This window comes from Corylus avellana, chromosome 3 (genome assembly GCF_965113065.1).
Source record: "Corylus avellana chromosome 3, dhCorAvel1.hap1.2, whole genome shotgun sequence".
Lineage (NCBI taxonomy): Eukaryota > Viridiplantae > Streptophyta > Magnoliopsida > Fagales > Betulaceae > Corylus > Corylus avellana.
Window position 1 is genome coordinate 23,991,414 of NC_142492.1, and position 25,291 is coordinate 24,016,704.

At 35.5% G+C, this 25,291-nt stretch overlaps 2 long non-coding RNA genes across 9 annotated transcripts; both read right to left on the reverse strand.

The window, feature by feature from the left end:
* Positions 1-494: 494 nt before the first annotated feature.
* On the reverse strand, positions 495-18,351 carry LOC132173632 (uncharacterized). 6 transcript variants are annotated; one of them, XR_015911661.1, is made up of 4 exons: positions 18,212-18,351; positions 17,725-17,763; positions 16,281-16,961; positions 495-801 (listed from the first exon to the last, which is right to left on the reverse strand). It is a non-coding gene; the product is annotated as an uncharacterized LOC132173632 (long non-coding RNA). The 6 variants fall into 6 exon arrangements; XR_015911663.1 differs by having other exon boundaries at positions 16,281-16,969; XR_015911660.1 differs by lacking the exon at positions 17,725-17,763.
* On the reverse strand, positions 2,490-4,731 carry LOC132173345 (uncharacterized). Of its 3 annotated transcripts, none has more exons than XR_015911666.1 (3): positions 4,662-4,731; positions 3,168-3,476; positions 2,490-2,968 (listed from the first exon to the last, which is right to left on the reverse strand). It is a non-coding gene; the product is annotated as an uncharacterized LOC132173345 (long non-coding RNA). The 3 variants fall into 3 exon arrangements; XR_015911665.1 differs by having other exon boundaries at positions 3,100-3,476; XR_015911664.1 differs by having other exon boundaries at positions 3,096-3,476.
* Positions 18,352-25,291: the final 6,940 nt, after the last annotated feature.

A 25,291-nucleotide genomic window follows, 5' to 3' on the forward strand; every position in this document is an offset into this window, starting at 1 on the left:
TTCATCTCTCATGCAGAAATAGACAAGAGAAACCAAACATTTTTCTTCCGTTTAATTCAACAAATGTTGCCTTCTTACAACTGGCAACATATTTGCTGTCATGACATAGTACTCGCATGTAAGCAGGTATGAACCATATGTAGCAATTTGCTCTTTATTATTAATTTTGTCTTAAAATGCCCCAATACCTCAATTAAGAGGGATTTGTTCTGATTACTTAGAATGTGGTGTTGATTTTTTCAGAGAAAAATAAATGGCCATCAGCAAGTTCCAGGGCCTTTTTTGGTGTGGTTTCTTACAACTAATGTTACTCTTCTATAAGGAAAGAATAACACTAAAAATCACACTTCTTTTTCGTAATTCAGCTTTAGTGATTTTGCTCTATTGAAGTAAAGAGTAATGCTAAAATTTACACTTATTCTTTATATCTCATTTTTTATCTTCTGGTTCCTTCTTGGAGAGGGTGAAAAACCTGCTTGTGTGGCAAGTTTAGGGACAAAAGAAGATTCAATTCATATTCCATTTTGTTTCTAATTCACCAAGTTTTGAGAAGGTAATTAAAGTATCAAGTAATTACCCACATTTACAACGATCAATATCACAATATCAAAATCAAACTGGTCCAATAATGACCAAAAGATAGAACCAAATCCTAGGAAATGGTCCACAGCCACAGGTCTTGCTACAGAGTTGGCTAGGCTGTCAGCTGCTTCATGGGTGGATGCTTCTGCAAATACTCATATCACATCCTCGGTACCGTACGTGATGGTCGTATGAAAGATCGGCCTTGACGGAATTTTGCTGCATTGTTGATTAAAAAGAGTCTTATTAACAATTATTCATGGCTTGTTCCCTCTATGCTTTAGCTGAAATTCTGGTAGTAGCCTAAGTGCGCTTGGATTGTCTAGACCAATGATCATATTGACTAATCATGACACATGACCAAGGATTAATAATATCACATCAGCTTAATTTAAAACAGTTATCAATAATATGTCATTACTGCCCGCAGCACTAAGGGCTTCTTGAATGCCAGGGGCTCATGACCACAGTTTGGTCGTTTCTGCATTTGCTGTGAAACAACAGTTCTGTCCAGAACTTTTACATGACAGCATAGGACAGGCAATATAATTTAATTTATGTACAAAAATAATAACAACAACAATAGAACAATTATATTTCATTGTTAAGAATGCTTATGTAAGCTAAAAAAATACACCCCTATTCTACAGGACAAATTCCCTCCTTCAGCATAAAAAATATGGAAGGAACATCAAACTACCTAAAGGACCATGCGAGTAGAAGCAAAATATGAGAAACTCTAACAACTAAGCACCATTACACGTTTGCAGATAATATTACTCTTAGACAAGCTCTACTGGTTTTGACAAAAGCCATATCAGACAAAAAATAAACTTTGTTATCATGACATGATCTGGTCTCAAGCAGAAGATGCAGCATGAAAAACTTGTTACATGGCAAACCCTGTCCAAATATGTCATACACTAACATAAGCATGTGGAATTTGTCCCACCCCAATGTCTAAATCAAGTAACACACACATAATTTCCAACAAATCGGGTCAGGTTTTGTTGAGTTATCAAGGAGAAACCAGGATTCATACTTCACTAAATAAAGCCTTATTCCAACAACTTGAGGTCTACTGCGATAAAACTTTTGCACAGTTTTGCCTGCAGATAACCATGGCATGGGATGTATGCTCGACTTTCTTTTCTTTTTTCCAATCCTTTGAACTATTCACATTTAATTAGTCTTTCCAATTATCCTATTTTCGTCAAGTTAGAACCAATTTAAACAACTCCAATTTGCTAAGTTCATCAATCAGTCCTCATCTGTTGCAGCCAATCATGTACCAAAATACGTTTATTATACCATGTCAGGTCTTCCCTTGTTGCTGCTAGGACAGAGCCAACTAGTCTTATTTACAAAAAGTATATAGATTAACAAATAACGTTTATTTACATGTGATTATTTTGAAGCACCATTGAATTTTTGCTTTTTACTGTTTATATTCATAATTTGGAATCCTTTTTTGTTCTTCCTTTTGTCGGGTGACAGAAACAACGGATTTTGTTGGGGCAGAAATTGTTTCCTATAATAACCTTTACAAACCATTGAGGCAATTGAGAAGACAATTTGAAATATCATAAATCCAAGTTTCAACTAGGGTTATTAATTCAGAGAAAAATCGCAAAATCATGTACTAGGCTAGTTTTTTTTTTTTTTTTTTTTTTGGGTCAGAACCGTAGGTACTTGACTCGTTCAAAGGAAATAATCGTGGCATGTCAGCTCTTTTTAATTAAAGACGTCTCTAAACCATTTCTATCCAGCCACTAAAAAGATTGAAAGATCAAATTAATCCTCCAACACCCATGTCAATTAGAGAACAACTAAATCTCTTCATGATGAATGAAAAGGACGAAACAATTATTCTTCACAAACACTACTACTGACGAATTTGATATCCTTTTTTTTTTGTCTCTAATGATTCTACAAAACTCCAATATTTTATTTCCAGCATATGCGCCACAAACAGCATTTAGTGATGCAGAGGAACAATAACAGGCCCTTACGTTGATATTTCATAGTAGACCCTAAAGTTAGATCTGGCTAAACCAATTATCCATATAAAGCTTCATTTGAATTTAAGAGTCCACAATGCCTATAGAGCTCATATATAGTGCAAAAAAAGGAAAAGCACATTCACCTTCCAATTTCAGGATAACAGGATTATCTTCATAGAAGGTGATCAAGAAAACTGAACTCAAGCTGCCTACTCAGTAGATCCTTATAAAGCTCACTCCATCTCTGTCCAGTCCATCCCATACGGTGCAAAATGGCCTCCACCAGGAGCAAGTGAGCAACCTACTCAGAGCATCTCCGATTGCTTGGTTAATCAACTTACTGACTGCCAATAGTCTCAAAGGGGCCTTTTACTGTTCTGAACCTGAATCAAACAATGAAATAATTCATGAAGCACATCACTTAATCATCATATTAAGACTGCTACAGTAAATGAAAATATGATATAGCCTTTAGATACTGAAGAAAACTCCCTATATCAGGCTACTAACCAACATAAGAAATATTCTGAGAATAGGATGGTTCCATGGCCATTAACCTCAAAATAGATCCCAATATCATACTCAGTTGCTTTCTCGTGCAAGTATTTGACTCCTGTAGGAGTAAACACAAGTTCTAAGCCCAACATTTTGAGGTAATCTGTTTATCCTCCATTTGCATATGCTTTCTGTACACCAAGACGAGCATGATAACTACAGTTCATATTTTTCACCAACCTCCTTGCTGAGTGTTTAGTTGCTCCTTGATGAAGATGGCAAACAAAGATAATATCTTGTCACCATAACAAGATCAATCTTATTGGAACTTTTTGATGGCACAGAAAAATATACCAGTTGATCAGCATCCCCATCCAAATAAACACACCTGAAATACTAAAACCAACAACGAAATTAAACCCCAACCCAGATCAGTCATTTTCCTACTAAGCATCAAAATACTTAACTAACTGATAAAGTTTCAAGTTTGATTCGTGTCAAAGTCAACTTAGAATAAAGGAATACCATTATTGTATAGTTTACAATCAAGAATCATTTTTTTATAAGTAGTTGACAATCAAAAGCAGTAATGGGGGACCTTGCGAAGTGAGAGGAGGATCTGGGGAGGAGGGAGCGTTGGTCTTCGTTCATCATTAAACATGCAAAGAATTTAGTGTACATTCGTTGTATCGATTTAAAGGAATATAAGGGGATCCTGATACTATATCTAGGACTAAGGTTTTATTGCAAAGTGTTATGAAAGAGATACAACACTAAATCATGTGCCTTTATTGTGCAGATATCTTAAAAAAGATTTCCAAGCGTTCTGCGTATGTTTAGCTTCAATTGAATCAAAGCTTTGTTTCTTGTTGTAATGATTTTTCTGCCGTTGCCTTTTTGCAGTTCACAGTAAACCGAAATTCCAACCAAACCCAATTGCATAGAACCAAGAATATGATCAAAATCTAGCAATTTGCAAAAGCAGCAAACTTCATGCTCAAAACGATTTTATCAAACACGTAGCAGAGATAACATATGAAAGTATATAAAAGGAAACAAATTCAAAAGGAGGCAACATCAAAGGGAATGGGTCTTACAGAGAAAATCTCCTTTTCATCAAAGGAATGAGCCTCACACACCCGAACTGAACCGAAAATTCCCTTACGCCCAGGTTGTTCCTACAACACCACAAACCCAATCACTTACATCCAGGTTTTCCTCTAATTCCTCTACTTTTGGAGCAACCAAAGGACCCAGAAATTTTTCTCTGTGTCACCCAGAAATGTAGCAAACATGCAAGAAACTAAAATTCTAGATAGCGATCTATACGAATATGATAGAATTCAAGTGGACTTTTCATCTTCTACAAAAATAAATAAATAAACACATAAAATTTATAAAAAAAGTTAAAAAGCCTTAAAATTTTCATTTCTTTTCGTTTTCCCATACTTTCTCAACAACCAAACAACCTATAAACCAAAAACAAATAAACAAAATATATGTGGGTCACATTATCCGGTCAACGCTTTACATACCAGAGTAAATCAAAAGGGAAAAAAGAAAAACGAGAGAAAAGCTTACCTCTGTGGATGGATTGTGGCGTGGCTCGGCTGTTCTGCAACGGATAAAATGGAGAGAGAGAGAGAGAGAGTAGTGAACTTTCTGTCGTTGGGTGCGAAGAAAAGGGAAAGCTTTTTTTTGTTGTTTTTTCTCTTTAATTTTAATGTTTTAGATTGCATTATTCAGACCGTTCATTGGAAACGAACGGCTTGGATCGTACGAGCATCACGTCAGTGGACTTAATACACAAGCCAATCAATATTAAGGGTTCATATTTGTCGGCTGCCGGGATTAGAGCGTTGCAAAATACACGCGCCATACAAATACTAAAAAGAGAACTAAAAGTGTACCAATACAATCACGAAAAATAAGAGTTCATGATTGGACCAAAATTATAAAAAAAAATAAAAAGTATACTTTACCTACTACGGTTTGGAGCGATTTTTAATTCGACCTCAAATATTTCAATTTTTACAATGCACCTTCCCAAACTTACAAATTTTTTTCAATTCGACCAATGTCATCTCAAAATTCTCATATTACCCCTAATTTATTTTTTTTATATTTTATAAAAAAAATATTCGGGGTGGCTCCTTTGGCTATCTGGCCATTTTTGCACCCCTAAATTTTTTTTATTAAAAAAAAAAAAATAGGGGTAATATGAAAATTTTGGGATGAAATTGGTCGAATTGAAAAAAAAAAAAAAAAAAAAAAAAAATTGCAAGTTTGAAGGGATGCATTGCAAAAATTGAAACATTGGTGGTTGAATTGAAAATTGTCCGAAACTTTAGGGGGTTAAAGTGTAATTTGCCCATAAAAAAAATATATAAAAAAAAAGGGGTAAAATCTTCGCATCAATCATATCAATATGAGTAGAATTTTCTATATAATGAACAAACCCTTACATAGAGTAATTGTAACACAACCTTTTCTTTCGTTACATATTAAGAAAGAAAGAACAAAAAACAAAAAAAAAGCAGCACACACAACTTTGTAAAAAACTGAAACAGAGCTCTATCCCACTTTCTTGGGGTGGCTTATGGCCAAGGGGGTGGCCGAAACCACCCCCAGTGGGTACTGGGGTGGCTTGGCCACTCCCATGGAGCCTAGGGGGTGGCCGAAACCACCCCCAACCACCATTGGCTACTTAATGAAGGCGGCTGATGTGCTTGCTTCCCATGTGCTAGAAAAACAACCATATAGGTATACCCTTTCTTCTTCCTGCAATGACACTTGTATCCTCCCTTTTCTATCCACTTCCTTAATTTGATTGACTTTGTTTTAGCATTCGTTTTTTAAATGACAATGCTACTTACTACAATTTTATTTTGTAACTATTATATAATATAATGTTGATTTGATAGTTCAATTAACTTGAGATACTTATAAGATAAAAAATATAGCTTCTAACATTATTCTTAGTTAAATATTTTTTTAATATATATGATTTGTTTCGTTATCAAATAGCCACATTGGTTTGTAAAAATGTTATAAATGATACTTGTGGACATCTTATAAACGTATTTGATATTTTCGTTCATGTTGTGTCCAATAACTTAACAACATGCCACGTCAAGTCCGCTTACAATATGATAAGTGTCTCCCATGTGCCACAAATCAACATTATTTTAAAATGGAAAAATAACCAAAAATAAAGAAATTAATAATAAGTTTAATTTTTTGTTAAAAAAAATGGTGGCATGTGGGGCCGGGAGATCCACCCCACCGCCATCCACGGGGTCGGATGTCACCCTGCCAGTGGGTGGCGGGGTGTGGGGTGAATCCGACCCGACAGTACATTGCAAGGGAGATCTTTTTTGTTATATACACAATAAGAGTTTGGATATATATATATAGGGTTAAATACCTCAAACCCCCTTAGGGTTTACCAACTTTATTTTTTCTCCCCTGGGGTTTCATATTTATCACAGGTAGGGCTGGGCAAAGACCCGCCCAACCCGCAAACCCGCCCCGCCCCGAACCGCCCCGCCCCGCCCCGACCGGGTTTTAAGTGTATTTTTGCGGGTTCGGGTAAAAATTTTTCCAACCCGTGCGGGGCGGGGTGGGTAGCGGGTTTATACATTTTTTTCATGCGGGTACCCGCCCCGCCCCGCCCCGATTCTACCCGCCCATGAACCTAACCCTAAAAACCCAAAATATCTCCCACCCACTCCCTATTTTCTCTCATCTCACGTCTGACGCCTCCAAATCCAGCAAGAAAGTTTTCTCCTCTTTCCCCCTGATTTTCTTCTTCTTCTTCTTCTCCTTCTTTCCCCCCCACGCAGCTTCCATCACCTAGCTCCCACCCATGCTCTTTCTGCCGACATCCAGAGAACTTGAAGCCTCGAAGACGAAAAGATCAACAAGGAGATTGAGAAGGAGTTGGGAGAGAGTTGGGCTGAGAGTGAAATGGAGGGAGAATCAGTGAGAAAGAGAGAAATGAATTTACGGTGAGAGAGAGAAAAAGCTGGGATTATGGACCATGGTTGATGGTTCTTTGACTTCTTTCCCTCTGATTATTAGGTTCTCATGAATCCAGAATCATGAGGTAATTTTGTGACTTGTAATTGATTAGTTAAAATTTTTTCTCCTTTCCATTTGATTTTCCTCTCTTCTTCTCCTCTTTCCCTTTGATTTTCTTCTCTTCTTCTCCTTCTTTCCCTCGATCTGTTTGCTTGCTGAGAAAATCCTTGGAAGAGAAAATTTTGATGCCTTGAATTCTTACCCGACCCGCCCCGCAAAACCCGCAAAACCCGTGCCTATTCAACCCGCCCTGCAATACTCGAACCCGCACGGGTACTGTAATTTTTTGCGGGTGACGGGTTGAAATTTCTCAAACCCGCAGGATGCGGGGCGGGTGAAAAAAAAGGCAATACCCGCCCCGCCCCGACCCGTGCCCACCCCTAATCACAGGACCCTCATGGAGTTTTGATAAAGGACCAATTTAGTCCATCCGTTAGTTGACCGTTAAAACTGACACGTGGATCAATCAGATGTTGACACGTGGCACCTATTTAATTTTTTTAAAAAAAATTAAAAATAAAAATGTATTTTAAAAATAAAAAAATAAAAAGAAAAGGAAAAAACCGGGAGCCACCCCCTTGGCCATTTGGGGGTGGCTCAGTTTTTCCTTTTTTTTTTTTTTTTTTTTTAAATATATATATACATTTAAAAAAAAAAAAATTTAAATAGGTGTCACGTGTCAACATCTGATTGGTCCACATGTCAGTCTTAACAATCAACTAACGGATGGACTAAATTGGTCATTTATCAAAACCCCAGGGGAATCCTGTGATAAAAATAAAACCCTAAGAAAGAAAAAATAAAGTTGAGGGGGGTTTGAGGTATTTAACACACACACACATATATATATATATATATATATATATATATATATATATATATGTGTGTGTGTGTGTGTGTGTGGGCGCGCGCTCTCTCTCTCTCTCTCTTAATTCTTCCTTTTTTTTCTTTTTTTTTCCTTAATTTTTTTTCTTTTTTATACTACTCATGCATCGAAGAACTAAGAAAGAAGGAAAACTTGATAAGGAGGTCAAGCGAGGCCTAAATAGATACTATAAACTTAGAAAAACCATTTAAACAAGATTTATGAGTTTATAAGAGGAAATATCAAACGTCACAATGCAAAAGGTTGAGGGCAATATTGGGCTTTCCAGTGTTGATTAACTGATTAATAATTATCATGACACTATTCTACATCGGAGACAAATGATCGGGCTGGATCTAGAAGTCAACATCAGGGAACAGGTGGCACGTCATCTCTGGTCAGAGGGACCAAGTTGACCAACCCATTCGTTGCACGCAACAGAGGCCCAATTTCGTCACTTACTGCATGGCAATCTCGTAATCTTTTTTACGTATTTATATCGATGGGTCCTCTCACTCTTTATAGCTATGTTTGGGAAGAGCCAAGTCCGACACTGTAGTTGAAACGGCACTGTTCCAGCTACGGTGCCAATTGACACGTGACATCAGAAATTAATTTTTTATCTTAATTTTTTTTTTAAAAAAATCAAAATATTAAAAAAAAAAAAATAGACCACCCCATTTTTGGCCAATGGGGTGGCTGGAGCCACCCCTGGCCGATCTGGTGGTGGTCGAACCACCCCCGTGGCCAAGGGGGTGGCCCGGCCACCCCCTTGGCCAAAAAAAAAAAAAAAAAAAAGGGAACTGGTGGCCGGACCACCCCCAAGGGGCTGGGGGTGGTTTCGACCACCCCAATTTTTTTTTTCTTTTTTTTTTTTTTTTTAAAAAAAAAATAAATAAATAAATAGATGTCACGTGTCAATATCTGATTGGTCCATGTGTCAGTCTTAAAGGTCAACTAACAGATGGACTAACTTGGTCCTTTATTAAAACTCCAGGGGGGTCATGTGATAAAAATGAAACTTCAAAGGGGTAAAATAAAGTTATCAAACCCCCAGGGGGTTTTTGGTATTTAACCTTTTTTTTTTTTAAAAAAAAAAAAAGAATTAGTTTATTACGGTATTTTTGTCATTGGGGGATATTGACATTTTTTTTTTTTTTTTATGTTTTGATAAAACATTGTCACAATTAAAATTTTTGAGGGAATATTGTCAATTAGGTGATAATTTGAAGGGGTATATGATGTAGAGATAGATATATGAAAAAATATGGGAAAATTCATTTTTAACCCCTGAAGTTTCAGGGGTTTTCCAATGTGAACCTCAAAGTTTAAAAATTGGAAATGTACCTCGCTAATGTTTCAAAAAATTTCAATTTAGACCATCCGTTACTAATTTCCGTCTAATTAGACGAAAATTAAAAAAAAAAAAGCATTGAGGGTAATTACGTAATTTCATAGATTTCTGTCCAATTTGACAGAAATTAGTAACGGAAGGTATGAATTGAAAATTTTTGAAACATTAGGGAGTACATTGCTAATTTTTAAACATTGGGAATTGAATTGAAAAACTCTTAATAATAAATTTAACCCCAAAAAACATATTCAATAATAAATTTAAGACTCCGTTTGTTTCGATGTAAAATATTTTTATCGAAAAATGCTTAATGCAAAAAAACATTTTTCTTGAAAAATGGTTTATCTGAACATATTTTATAATGTTTGACGCGTGTATATATATATCATTTTCGAGTAATGTTAAAAGTATGATTTTAAGACGTGGTTGGTTCAAATTTTAATAGAAATTTTGTCCATCTCCTTCCTATATATTGAGAAGACTTATCCACCACTAATCAGTCTTCTTGTTTTATTAATTATGTTATCCTGAATATATGTGAGTTTCCTTCATGTCGTGCGTGGCAAGGATGAAAAGCAATAGAAGAGGACAAAAAGGTCGAGAGAGAAAGGGTGGGAGGTATAGGTGAAACAAGTAATTTTTGTGGGACCAGTCGGAAGGAAATAGGAACGTGCTTGTTCGTTCAAACGCTGACCGTCCCCCTTCTTTGATTCCTTAACCACATGAAGAAGTAACATTAATTCCAGCTAATGTCCGTTAAACTACAATTTTTCTTTAAAAAATTTAGTTAATAAATTTTAACTTAGATTACTAGATGTTTATGTATATCATTTAAATGGCTAATCAAAATTCACTTTATCTAGGTTAACTTATAAGTTTTAAAAGACACAATACATCCGATTATTTATTTTTTTTATCTACATCATTTTTTTTTTTTTTTTAAGGATGGTAGTTTTCTTAAAGATCCTATTTTTCAACTTTATGGAAAAAATAGATCAAAAGAGATAAATAATATGAGAAAATTTTAGGAAAAGAGAAATGCAAAAGAGAAATAGTAGGAGAAAAGAAAATGGTTCCTGTGAATAATGCCACTACATGTAGCATTTGTTTTTTTTTTTTTTTTTTTTTTGTCTAATCCAATAAAAAATCTATTTTGGTTTTTTTTAGCTAATCTATTGTAAGAGTTTTTTACAAATCTGATTAGTCATTTTAGATAAAAGTACTATTTGGCTCATCCAGAACATTCACAATGGAAGAACTAAATATTACTTTTATCTAAAATGGCTAATCAAATTTGTAAAAAACCCCTTTACATTGGATTAGAATAAAAAATGCAAAATGGACATTTGATTGGAAGACCCAAAAAAAAAAAAAAAAAAACTAAATGTAGCAGCATTTTTCAAGTGAGTCATTTTATTTTTTATTGTTTCTCTCATCTATTTTCTCTTTTTTTCCAAAACGTTTCCCACTTTTTCGCAATAACTTATCCCAAAACTTTTTCCCAATAAAGAGTAAAAAAATAATATTTTAATGGATAGATAGAAATATAGCTAATCGTACGTAAAGACATTTAAAAATTCATTAACTAAACTAAATAAAAGTGAGTTTCGATGAGTCATTTTGCATAAAAATTTGGCTACTTCATTGTGAATACTCCTAAAATGTCACTTTATCTAGTTTAACTAATGAATTTTTAAAAGACTTCTACATCCGATTAACTATATTTTTATTTATATCATTTAAATATTATTTTTTTTACTCTTTATTGATTCTATCTTTATTTCTTTTCTAAAATTCGTATTTCACTATTTATTTTTTCAATGACAATTCGTTTAGCATAATAATTTTTCAACGATTATTATTTTTTCAAATAATCATTTTTGTAACTATAATATTTTTGAAACGGTTGTATTTTATAATAATTATATTTTTCAAATGTCGTATTTGCCAACGTTAAGTATGAAAACCATATTTTCATAGTAATGTCAATCATATCTATGAAATATCTTTTTATTAAAAATTGTGAAAGAATATTCTCATAATGATCTCTTGAAGTGGGAAAAGTTTTGATAAAAATAGAAAATAGGTAAGATAAACAATAAAAAATAAAATGGCTCAATTGAAAAGTGTTGCTAAATATAGCATTTTTTTTTACACAAATTTCATCCAAACTAGTTTGAAAGAAATTTCCTTCAACATACTCTAATTAGTGACAAGTGTCATTCAGCATTTTTGAATTTCTAAAAAATTAATGTTTGGGTTCATAAATTAGTGAAATAACAATAAGTGACTCTTAAAATAGAATTCGGCTTAGGTGCGATAGTTGAAAACTACCACACCATGCAGTAGCCCAAAACAACCCGGTTTGGGGTCGTTTTGGGCAATAATTAAAAGTATTAAAAAAATAGAAGAAAAAAAAAAGGAGCCGCCCTCATGGCCAGTTTGGGGTGGACAAACCACCCTACAGCCAAAGAGGTGGTCTGACCACCCCCCAAAAGGCCAAAAGAAAAAAAAGAAAAAAAATATATGTATATGGTTTTGGCCCTTTGGGGGTGGCCGGACCACCCCAAGGCCGGTATGGGGTGGTCGGCCACCCCAAAACCATTTGAAAAAGTGACAGAAAATTGGAAGCCAAAAGGAAAAATTCAAAGAAACCCAAAACTCGAAAAACCATGAGGGCCTTGTATTTCACTCCACCAGCAACACCCATTTCAATCTGTAATCCTCGTATATCACTCACAAATGGCGCCTCTGCGCTGTGTTTCCCAAAGGCCATGGGATGGATCTTCGTCAATTCCAGCACGGGTGAAGGCTATCATGTGCTTTTTTTGATTCCCTCATCTCACTGATTTCCCTTGAAGGAATGGATTTTATGGATCTGATGAAGCAGGAACATGCACTGAATCTGCAAGAACATCATTAAGAGACGAAGGATCACCCAGATGACATGCGGTCGGTGTTCTTGGAGTTTCTTTCTAAATGGCCAAGGGGCAACCCTTAGTTTTTTATTTTTAGTTTTTTAAACTTTTTTAATTGTTTTAATATCATTTGAGAAGGGAAGTCGCCAACCAGTCAACGACCCCAAGATTTTGCTATTTACGTAGTTGCTGCGTTTGTTGGAATGTTCTTAAAAAAAAAAAAAAAAAAAGTATATGAAATTTACAAAAATTAAAAAATAAAATAAAATTATATTCACAAAACAGCCATATTGCTGGAAATATAAATAACTTTCCCCAATACCAAACTATACTATTCACCCATAACAGTCAAATAAATAAATAAATCTATATATACCTAATTGCAAAAGAGATAGACTTAGAACATTTACATTGGACTCGGCAAGTATTTAGCTAAAGGACTTTTTTTTTTTTTTTTTTTTTTTTTTAAATTATGAACTTTTTTAAAACACCTATATACTGCTCAGCTTTTTAACTATTCATTTGTAGGGTAATTAAATTGACCCTTTTTTATTAATTTAACTTATCCACTGTTTAGCTACAAAGCTAAGCAAATTTGTTGAGCCCAATTAGTCAGATCCTTAACCGAAGGCAAAGAGGCAGGGGGTAAAATGAATTTTTCCCTTTTTTATTCATAAATTTTATTTATTTCAATCTAACACATAAGATGGAAATACCATAGACAGATTCAGTGCAGCAATATATACATATAGTATGAGGTTAATAGAATTTGTAGGGCAAAAGACAACGTAATTTATTGGTGTCCAAGATACTTGCTTTGTCTAGGCCTTTATATTTGCTTTTAGAGACAACACGGCTAATCTTTTAAGACAAAACGGCGAAAGGCTAATATTTGCTTAGAGACAAAACGGGTAAAGTAGGTTGCCAAGGCGAGGCCTTTATAAGTCACCATTAGAGTCTAGAGACAAAACGGTCTGGTAGGTTTTGACTACTTTGAATGCATTGTTAATTTTTCATAAAAATATCCTAAAACGTCAATTAAGAGGGATTTGTTTTGACTACTTTGAATGCATTGTTAAGTTTGTTTTAAGATACCCTCCGGTTGTGGGGTTAATTTTTTCAGAGAAAAAATAATGGGCATCAGCAAGCTCCGGGGGCCTTTTGGTGTGATTTTTTGCAACTGATATTGCCCTTATATTTCAGCTTTAGTGATTTTGCTAGATTGAAGTAAAGAATAACACTAGCGATCACATTTATCTCATATATATATATATATCCTTCATATTTCAGCTTTAGGGATTTTGCTAGATTGAAGCAAAAAGTAATTCTAAAAATTACATTTATTCTTTGTCTCCTTTTTAGTCTTCTGGTTCCTTCTTCTTGGAGAGAGTAAAAAAACTGCTTGTGTGGCAAGTGGAGGAACAAAACAAGATTCAATTCATATTCCATTTTGTTTCTAACTCATCAAGTTTTGAGAAGGTAATTATAGTATCAAGTAATTACCCACATTTGCAACGATCAATATCACAATATCAAAATCAAACTGGTCCAATAATGACCCTAGCACATCTGTCAAACTTAGTTGCAGAACAAAAGATAGAACCAAGTCCTGGGAAATGGTCCAAAGCCACAGATCTTGCTACAGAGTTGGCTAGGCTATCAGCTGCTTCCTGGGTGAATGCTTCTATGTATCACATCCTCGGTACCTAATGGTCGTATGAAAGATCAGACTTGACGGTATTTTGCTGCATTGTTGATTAAAAAAAGTCTTATTAACAATTATTCATGGCTTGTTCCCTCTAAGCTGTAGCTGACTTTTGATAGTAGCCTAAGCGTGCTTGGATTGTCTAGACCTGACTAATCATGATGCATGACCAAGGATTAATAATATCACATCAGCTTAATTTAAAACAGTTATCAATAATATGTCATTACTGGCCTCAGCATTAGGGGCTTCTTGAATGCCAGGGGGCCTCACGATCACAATTTCTGCATTCGTTGTAATAACAACGGTTCTGTCCACAACTTTTACCTGACAGCGTAGGCAAGGCAATAGAATTCAATTTCTGAACAAAAATATTAAGAATAACAATTAAATAATTATATTTCATTCTAAAGAATGCTAAAGTAAGCTAGGGAAAAAGAAAATCTCTGGTGTGCGTGGCAAATTCCCTTTCCAGCATAAAAAAATTGCAGGAACACCAACATTTTACTTCTAAACTAAAATAATAATAATACCAAGAGAACAATTATAATTCATTGTAAAGAATGCTAATGTAAGCTAAAAAAAAAAAAAAAAAAAAAAAGAAACCTCTTTTACGGGGCAAATTCCCTCCTTCAGCATAAAAATATGGAAGGAACATCAGACTACCTAAAGGACCATACGAGTAGAAGCAGAATACGAGAAACTCTAACTAATAAGCACCATTACAAGTTTGCAGATAATATCACTATTAGACAAGTTCTACTGGTTTTGACGAAAGCCATATCAGACCAAAAATAAACTTTGTTATCATGACATGATCTGGTCTCACGTGGAAGATGCAGCATGAAAAACTTGTTACATGGCAAACCCTGTCCAAATATGTCATACATTAACATAAGCATGTGGAATTTGTCCCACCGCAATGTCCAACATCAAGTAACACACATGATCTCCAACAAATCCGGTTTTGTTGAGTTATCAAGGAGAAACCAGGATTCATACTTTCTTTTCTTTTTCCAATCCTTTGAACTATTCACATTTCAGTCTTTCCATCCATTTCCATCAAGTTGGACCAATTTAAACAACTCTGATTTGCTAACTTAACCAATCAGTCGTCATCTATTGCAGCCAATCATGTACCAAAATACGTTTATTATACCATGTCAGGTCTTCCGTTGTTGTTGCTAATCCAGCTCAACATCCGTGTCCCCCCCCCCCCCCCCCCCCCCCCCCAAGAATTGGGTATGCTATGACAGGGCCAGCCAGTCTTACAGCCATCATCTATTCAGTCCACTTAACTTATACATGGCTGAACAAGCTACGTTAATCACCCTACCTTGTTTATCTACCCCTATTAACATCAGTTGTTTGCTCTAACTACCTTGTGCAGCTATTGGAGAAGTCTGTGAGTAGTGGATGACATGGATAGATAGAGATCTCTTGTTCTTTTCTTTTCTTTTAATAAGCAACATACATAGATAGAGATTTCTTCACGTATGATACTGTAGATTAACTCAAAAAGTACATAGATTAACTCAATAACGCTTATTTACGCGTGATTATTACGAAGCACCATTGAATTTTTGTTTTTCACTGTTTATGTTCATAATTTGGCATCCTTTTTGTTTTTCCTTTTGTCAGGTAACGGAAAAAACGGATTTTTTGGGGCAGAGATTGTTTTCTATAATAACCTTTACAAACCATCGAGGCAATTGAGAAGACAATCTGAAAATATCATAAATCCAAGTTTCCACTAGGCATATTAATTCAGAGAAAAATCACAAAATCATGTTCTAGGCTAGTTTTTTTTTTTTTTGGTCAGAACTGTAGGTACTTGACTCGTTCAGAGGAAATAATCCTGGCATGTCAGCAATTTTTTATTAAAGACGTCTCTAAACCATTTCTATCCAGCCACTAAAAAGATTGAAACATCAAATTAATCCTCCAACACCCATGTCAATTAGAGAACAACTAAATCTCTTCATGATGAATGAAAGGGACGTAACAATTATTCTTCACAAATACTACTACTGAAGAATTTGATACCCTTTTTTTTTTGTCTCCAATGATTCTACAAAACTCCAATATTTTATTTCCAGCATACGCGCCACAAACATCATTTAGTGGTAACTGGCCCTTACTTTGACATTTCATGGTAGACCCTAAAGTTAGATTTGGCTAAACCAATTATGCATATAAAGCTTCATTTGAAATTAAGAGTCCACAATGCCTATAGAGCTCATATATAGTGCAGAAAAAGGAAAAGCACATTCACCTTCCAATTTCAGGATAACAAGATTATCTTCGTAGAAGGTGATCAAGAAAACTTAAGTCAAGACGCCTACTCAGTAGATCCTTATAAAGCTCACTCCATCTCTGTCCTGACCATCCCATACGGTGCAAAATGGCCTCCACCAGGAGCAAGTGAGCAGCCTACTCAGAGCATCTCTGACTGCTTGGTTAATCAACTTACTGACTGCCAATAGTCTCAAAGAGGCCTTTTACTGTTCTGAACCTGAATCAAACAACGAAATAATTCATGAAGCACATCACTTAATCATCATATTAGGACTGCTACAGTACATGAAAATATGATATAGCCTTTAGATACTGAAGAAAACTCCCTATATCAGGCCTCTAACCGACATAAGAAATATTCTGAGAATAGGATGGTTCCATGGCCATTAGCCTCAAAATAGATCCCAATATCATACTCAGTTGCTTTCTCGTGCAAGTATTTGACTCCTGTAGGACAGTAGGAGTAAACACAACTTCTAAGCCCAACATTTTGAGGTAATCTGTTTACCCTCCTTGCTGAGTGTTTAGTTGCTCCTTGATGAAGATAGTAAACAAAGATAATATCTTGTCACCATCAACAAGATCAATCTTATTGCAACTTTTTGATGGCACAGAAAAATATACCAGTCGATCAGCATCCCCATCCAAACTAGCACACCTGAAATGCTAAAACCAACAAAGAAATTAAACTCCAACTCAGATCAGTCATTTTCATACTAAGCATCAAAGATACTTAACTAACTGATAAAGTTTCAAGTTTGATTCGTGTCAAAGTCAACTTAGAATAAAGGAATACCTTTATTGTATAGTTTACAATCAAGAATCATTTTTTTATAAGTAGTTGACAATCAAGAGTAGTAATGGGGGACCTTGGGGAGTAGCGAAGCGAGAGGAGGATCTGGGGAGGAGGGAGCGTTGGTCTTCGTTCATCATTAAACATGCAACGAATTTAGTGTACATTCAATGTATTGATTTAAAGGAATATAAGGGGATCCTGATACTAATATCTAGGACTAAGGATTTTATTGCAAAGTGTTATGAAAGAGATATGACACTAAATCATGTGCCTTTATTGTGCAGATATCCTTAAAAAAGGTTTCCAAGCGTTCTGCATATGTTTAGCTTCAATTGAATCAAAGCCTTGTTTCTTGTTATAATGATTTTTCTGCCGTTGCCTTTTTGCAGTTCAAACTAAACCGAAATTCCAACCAAACCCAATCGCACAGAACCAAGAATATGATCAAAATCTAGCAATTTACAAAAGCAGCAAAATTCATGCTCAAAAGGATATTATCAAACACGTAGCAGAGATAACATATGAAAGCATATAAAAGGAAACAAGTTCAAAAGCCGGCAACATCAAAGGGAATGGGCCTTCCAGAGAAAATCTCCTTTTCATTAAAGGAATGAGCCTCACACACCCGAACTGAATCGCCGATTCCCTTCCGCCCAGGTTGTTCCTGCAACACCACAAACCCAATCACTTGCATCCAGGTTTGCCTCTAATTCCTCTCCTTTTGGAGCAACCAAACTACCCAGAAATTTTTCTCTCTGTCAAACAGAAAGGTAGCAAACATGCAAGAAACTAAAATTCTAGATAGCGATCTATATGATAGAATTAAAGTGGGCTTTTCATCTTCTACAAAATTAAGTAAATAAATTTTTTTTAAAAAAAAAAAAAAAAAAAAGAAGGTTAAAAAGCCTTAAAAATTTCATTTCTTTTCGTTTTCCCACACTTTCTCAACACCCAAACAACCTATAAACCAAAAATAAATTTAAAAAAAAAAAAAAAAAAAAAAAAAAAAAAAAAACAAACAAATATCATATATGTGGGTCACATTATCCGGTCGACGCTTTACATACCAGAGGAAATCAAAAGGAAAAAAAGAAAAACGAGAGAAAACTTACCTCTGTGGATGGATTGTGGCGTGTCTTGGCTGTTCTGCAACGGATAAAATGGAGAGAGAGAGAGAGAGAGAGAGAGAGAGAGGGAGAACGAGAGGTGAGTTTCGAAGACCGCCGAGAGAGAGAGAGAGAGAGTAGTGAACTTTCTGTCGTTGGGTGCGAAGAAAAGGGAAAGCTTTTTATGTTGTTTTTCTCTTTAATTTTAATGTTTTAGATTGCATTATTCAGACCGTTCCTTGGAAACGAACGGCCTGGATCGTGTGAGCATCACGTCAGTGGACTTAATACACAAGCCAATCAATATTAAGGGTTCATATTTGTCGGCTGCCTGGATTCGAGCGTTGCAAAATTCACGCGCCATACAAATACTAAAAAGAGAACTAAAAGTGCACCAATATATCAATCATGAAAAATAAGAGTTCATGATTGGACCAAAATCATAAAAAATAAATAAATAAATAAAAATAAAAAACAAAGTAAAATCTTCGCATCAATCATATCAATATGAGTAGAATTTTCTATATAATGAACAAACCCTTACATAGAGTAATTGTAACACAACCTTTTCTTTCATTACATATTAAGAAAGAAAGAACCAAAAAAAAAACTGAAACAGAGCTCTATCCCACTCTCTTGTGGCTACACAATCCATGCACCCATTATTTGTAGACACCATATATATATATAAGAGTAGCTAGGCCTATGAAGCTCCAACAAAAAAAAGATGTCAAATATTGCAGGCTTAGTTGTTCCCTTCAATTACAATTTCTTCAAGTTCAACTTGATCAGGACGCTGGGTGATGTGGGTAATGATGGGAGCAGGAGTGGCTTGGAGTAGTAGCATTTCATACCAAGGTGATAACATAACGAGCATGAGGAGCATGAGAAAGGCAGGCCAGAAAAGTGGTGCCGGGAAAAAGATGGAGGCCAAAAATGAAAGAGTGAGGGGAGCTGAGAAATCTCCTGCCCTCAACTGAAGTGTCCCCACGTTAAGAGGTAGCTTGAAAGAGATAAAGAGGAAGATCGGTAGCATGAAAATGGCAAGAGACAGACATGCCATAACAAATATGTCATTATTGAAGTTAAGATCTTGAGCCCAATGCTTGGCTAGGGGTATAATGAAGACCCAAAGGGTGAGATTGATGAGCGGGGGAACTACATATCGCAATTCTACCAAGAACGGCATTTTTCTCTGCTCTCCGGAAAACAATATGAGTTTGAAGAAAGAATGGAGCATGTAGTATGTAGATGTGTTGCAGGATTCTAGTTGGGAAAGTCCCCTCAATTTTGTAGACCACCGGTCCCGTAGACTTATATGAGAATCGTGATTCTGCCAAAGACTCAATGCTATCTGGGGCCACCTGCTGATTTTCTTACTCCATCTCACGCTTCTCACAGCGAGTGAGACTCAAAAACGTCCAACCGTTCAAGCAAAATACTCCACCTGGATAGTAGCTAGGCGGTGAAACACACGCCTCTCTTCCCCTTCCCGGGCCCATTCGAATTTCTCCATCTCCCAAATATTCAACGAGACTCCGTTCCAAAAGTTCAAGCATTTGCTCCACCTCTTTTCGGGGAAATGCTTTTCACCCTTTTTCTTTTCGAGGGCTCTCCTTGCGGGAATTGATTGCATTCTAGACTTCTACCATTTCCCTTTCATTTCCTTTGTCGTTCCAAAAGTTCAAGCATGTGCTCCACCAGGCACCAAGCGCCTCAAGCATGTGCTCCACCAAGCGCCCTCTTCTTTTCCTTTGCATATCCTCACGAGTGAGACGCACGCGCGTTCTACCAAGTCAATATAAGCAAATACTCCACGCGGCACGCACCATTTCTCTCTTCCTTCACAACGTTCACATATCATCGCGAGTGAGATGCGCCCCTGCAAATGGATTGAATTTCGACATGCTCATACTGTGGAGTTAGGTTGTAATATGGACATTGATAGAATGCGAGTCCTGCTGCGTAGGACAAATATTAAAAAAATAATAATAACAAAAAAACTTGTGTGTTTTTTTTTTTTTTTTTTAAATTTTTATGAGTTAATATTTAATTTTGAATACCTAAAAACTTATTTTTGGATTTAAAATTAAAACTTAAGAGGTGGAAGGTTAATTCTTTAGTAGTGGTGGAGTCCGCCATTCTATATTGGGGGTGCCGCTAAAATATTTTTGGCATCTTAAAAATTTTCTTCACCCTAAAAATTTGGTAATTCACACAATATATGCATCACAAAAATATCTATAAAAGTTCATAAATATATACTCAAATTAATATATTAAAAAAGTAACATTTCAACACTACATAAAAAAGGCAGAAATACGAAGAAGAAGAAAAAAGTGTCTAGAATTTTTTGAGGATGCCGTGGGTTAAAACAATTTTTTGATGATGCCGTGGGTTAAAACAAAATAGAATTTTTTGTAAAAAGAACTTTTTTTTTTTTAGTTTTAGGGTTAAAAAAAAAAAAAATTAAAATCCTTTGTGGCACCCCCAAGGAGTAATGTGGCTCCGCCACTGGCCTTTAGGGATTGTATCACCTAAAAGAGATTCGATCATCTTAAATTTAGTGTTAATACTTCAAATTTAGTATTAATATATCAAATTTGAATTCCTCATTAATATCTCTCTTCTTCAATTTTTTTTTTTTTTCCAGAGAGAGAAAAAAAAAAAAAAAAAAGAAAAGAAAAGAAGAAGAAGAAAAGAGAGAGAAATCAGATGCCTGACGCTTGAGGCAGCCGAAAATCTCTATTCGATAGAATGCTGTGGAGTTGGGTTGAAATATGGACATGGATCATAGAATGCTGTGGAGTTGGGACTCAATAAAATAGTAGTAAATTTTAAAATAAATCAATTTTTTTCAAGTCTAGCATATTTCGTTTGTTTTCCTTTCTTATTTTTTTTTAAGCTACCACTGAAAAAAAATTGAATTATTTTCAAATTTACTATTAAGTAATAATTCTCTATATAAATTTTTATATTTAGATTGTTTGTTTGTTTTCCTTACTTTTTAGATTGTTATATTTAGATTGTTCGCGACTCAAGGTGTTAAAGTAGCTCATCAAACTACCAAAGCGTGTCAAAAATGCCACATTTTTTTTTTTTTTTTATATATATTCCTAAAAAACTAAAAATTTCATTTTAAAAAAAATAAAAGAAATGGATGGCCTACAAACCATCCGAGAGGTGGCGGGTTAAGCCTATCAAAGTTTCAATAAAAAGCTTCAGCCTATCCGAGTTCCAATAAAAGAGATCAAGTACAAGAATCGTTCAAATGTTATGGTAGAAGTATTGTGGTAATAAGTAAGCGGGTTATTTGTCTAATACAAAAAAGTGTCAAAATTGCTTGTAATTTCTAATTATTCTATAGTGGATTGATTTCTTAGGTTTTGTTATCCCAATGTTATTTTGCTTTGAATAATCCTTCAAAAGATTTCTATTTCGTCACCAAAATTAACTTGTATTGATTGATCTAGTGCTATCATTAATTGTATTTTGTAATTGTTTGTGTAGTTGCAAATTTTTAAATTTTTTTTATTATATTGACATACACATATTTAACCCCATTCTAAGTGGTGTTGGAGTCTTGGACTATATTTTCAGTTATTCTTGATAACTTTTGGCTTGCTAGTAATAAATGCATTTATGAAGGTAAAAAAAAAATTAATCTTTTATTTTAAAAAATTTCACACCCTATATATATATATATATATATATATATATATATGTATTCAGTTTTTTTGTTTTAAAAAAATTATTTTATTACAGTATTTTTGTTATTGGGGGATATTGACATTTTTTTTATTATTATTATTTTTTTTATAGTTTTGATGAAACGTTGTCTCAATTGAATGTCTTGAGGGAACATTGTCAATTAGTTGTCAAATACGTGATAATTTGGGGGTATATATATATATATATATATATACATATATATATATAGGATGTAGAGATATATGAAAAAATATATTCAATGATAAATTTAAGGCTCCGTTTGTTTCGATGTAAAATATTTTTCGTTGAAAAATGCTTTATGCGAAAAACATTTTTCTTGAAAAATGGTTTATTTGAACATATTTTATAATGTTTGGCGTGTGTGTGTATATATATATATACTGGCGAAGTACTGAGTCTCGGCAAAGTTCCGATGGTTGCTCGATTGGGCCCATTGGGATCCTTGTCAAGTCCTGGCGATAGTTCGGCTAGGTTCCAATGAGTCCCAATTGTGTTCTGACCAAGTCTTAGTGAAGTCCCAGCGGTGGCTTGATTGGGCTTCGATTGTGTCCCGTCCAGGTCCTGATGAAATTTCGCTAGTGACTCGATTGGATCTTGATAGTTCTCGACAAAATCCTAGTATGGCCTGACGGGTTTTCGATCGAGTCCTAATGGGATCTCGTCAGTCCCAAGAAATTCCTAGCGAAGTTTAGATAATGTTAAGGCTGGTCTGTCAATTTAAATCTGGATAAAATATTGATTTATTAATTTAAAAAGATGATTTTTTATTTAATTCTTATTTTGATGAAAAATGGTTGCAAAAATAGGCCCGACAGCCACATGGCCCTATGATGGATCCAACTACCATTAGAAAATTCTGATGGTGATGCGGTGGTCAATAGAATAAGTAGCGACACCATATGTGATTCAGACATGGTTGTCGTGAGACTGTTCTATGACGTAGTGGCCACTAGAAACACAAGGACCGAACCACCCCTTGGCTTGGGGGGCAGCCCTCCCAAGCCAAGGGGTAGTCCTAATTTTTTTTTTTTAAAAAAAAAATATACATTTAAAAATTAACTTTAGGCCCCTCCATTTTTTTTAAAAAAATGTTGCTCCCCCAAACTAAACGTTCTAGTTCAACCCCTGTAGACACATATATGACATTGGTTATTTTCAAAAATATTTGGGAAAACTTCACTTTGCCCCTTTGAACTTCTAGCCGATTTTACAAACTCCCCTTTGAACTTTTAAGTCTCTCATTTTGGATCCCTAAACTTTCAATTTCTATCACTTTACCTCTCTGTTAGTTTTCAACATTAAACTCAAACAGTTTGACTTTTTATGTCCATTATATCCCATGTTAAAACTACACCGTTTTGGGCTCCAAAATTACGACACTCACCTAGCCCAAAACGACGTTGTCTTAGGCATCAAAATTATTTTTTTTAAAAAAAAAAATCGGGGTGGCTCGGGCCACCACCTTGGCCAAAATGGGGTGGCCGGACCACCCCATTTTTGGCCAAGAGGGTGGTCGAACCACCCCCATGGCCAAGGGGGTGGTCCGAGGGCCTCTGAGTGGTTTCGGCCACCCCCTATGGCCGGTATGGGGGTGGTTGAAACCACTCTTAGGCCCTTGTGGTTGATTTGGCCACCCTCAAAAGCTCAAAACTGTGAATGAGTTTTTTTTTTTATTATTTTTTTTTTGGGGGGGCTTTTGGGGGTGGTCGGACCACCCCCCAAAACCGTTTTTTCTTTTTTTTTGGCCTTTTGGGGTGGCCGGACCACCCCCTTGGCCATGGGGGTGTTTCGACCACCCCTAGACCGGCCATGAGGTCACTCCAGCCACTCCCTTAGCTCCAAACACCCCGATTTTTTTTTTCTTTTTAATATTTTTCGCTTAAAAAAAAAAAAAAACAATTTTAATGCCAAAAACGGAGTGGTGTTTTTATTTTTATTTTTATGTTTAGTATTTTTCTTTTTCTTTTTCTTTTTTTTTTTTATGAAAAAAAAATATATAATTTTAAAAAGCGATGTCGTTTTGGGCTGGGGTGGGTGCTGTAGTTTTGGCATTTTCGGAATTTCAAGTGGACTGTGTGGGGGTATAATGGGCATAAAAAGTCAAACCGTTTGAGTTTAACGTTGAAAACTAACAGATGGGTCCAAAGTGAGAGCAAATCAAAGTTCTGGGGTCCAAAGTGAGAGATTTGAAAGTTCAATGGGTTTGTAAAATCGGTTGGAAGTTCAGGGGGCCAAAGTGAAGTTTTTCCAAAAATTTTTTAACAAGGATTACATCTAAAACTTATTTAAAAAATAATTGTTGAAAAAACTGTTTTTGAGCGGTAGCCAAATTTTCTATATCTCTGATTATGAATAAGAGAAATGTTATGAATACCAAAAGATGGTTACTAAAATGATGTGAAACTTATTCTTTAGTACTCTTAACATTTTTTTTTAAGGAAATTATATATAAACTCTATAGGTCAAAGCGTTTTTTTTAAAAAAGTCTCTGAGTATTTTTTTTCTTCAGAAATTTAGTCCCTGGGTAACTCGAAACTACTAGAAAACTCCCTACCGTCAATTTTTGTTAACTGCTGTTAGTCAACTCAAAACTCCCCGTTTTATATGATTAAAATATTAAATTTTTATTAATTTAATTTTAAAAAATTAAATCTTAAAAATAAAAAAAATGAAAAAAAAATTGAAGGGTGGCCAAGTGTGGCGGTGCCACCCCTAGCCACCCCTCCAACCCCTATGGGGTGGCCGTAAGCCACCCCAGGGGTGGTTTGCCCACCCTTGGGGTGGCTCGAGCCACCACATGGGTGGAAAGGGGTGGGCGCAAGCCACCCCATTGGGGGTTTGGGGTGGCCTGCGGGCCACCCCTCCACCCATGGGGTGGCCACGAGCCACCCCAGGGGTGGTTTGGGGTGGCTCGCAGCCATCCCTTTCCATCCCTGGGGTGGCTTGTAGCCACCTCCAAGTGGTTTGGGGTGGCCTCCGGGGTGGGCAAACCACCCCTGGGGTGGCTTACGGCCACCCCATGGTGCCACCCCTGGCCACCCTTCAAATTTTTTTTTTTTTTTTGAATAAATACCCTTACTATTTCTCTATAAATAAATATGCTACAACGCACTAGTAATGTTAAAAGTAGGATTTTATGACTCGGTTGGTTCAAATTTTAATAGAAATTTTGTCCATCTCCTTCCTATATATTGGGAAGACTTATCCACCAGGACCACCACTAATCATTCTTCCTGTTTTATTAATTATGTTATCCCGAATACATGTGAGTTTACTTCATGCCGTGCGTGGCAAGGATGAAAAGCAACACAGAAGGAGAAAAAGGTCGAGAGAGAAAGGGTGGGAGGTTTACGT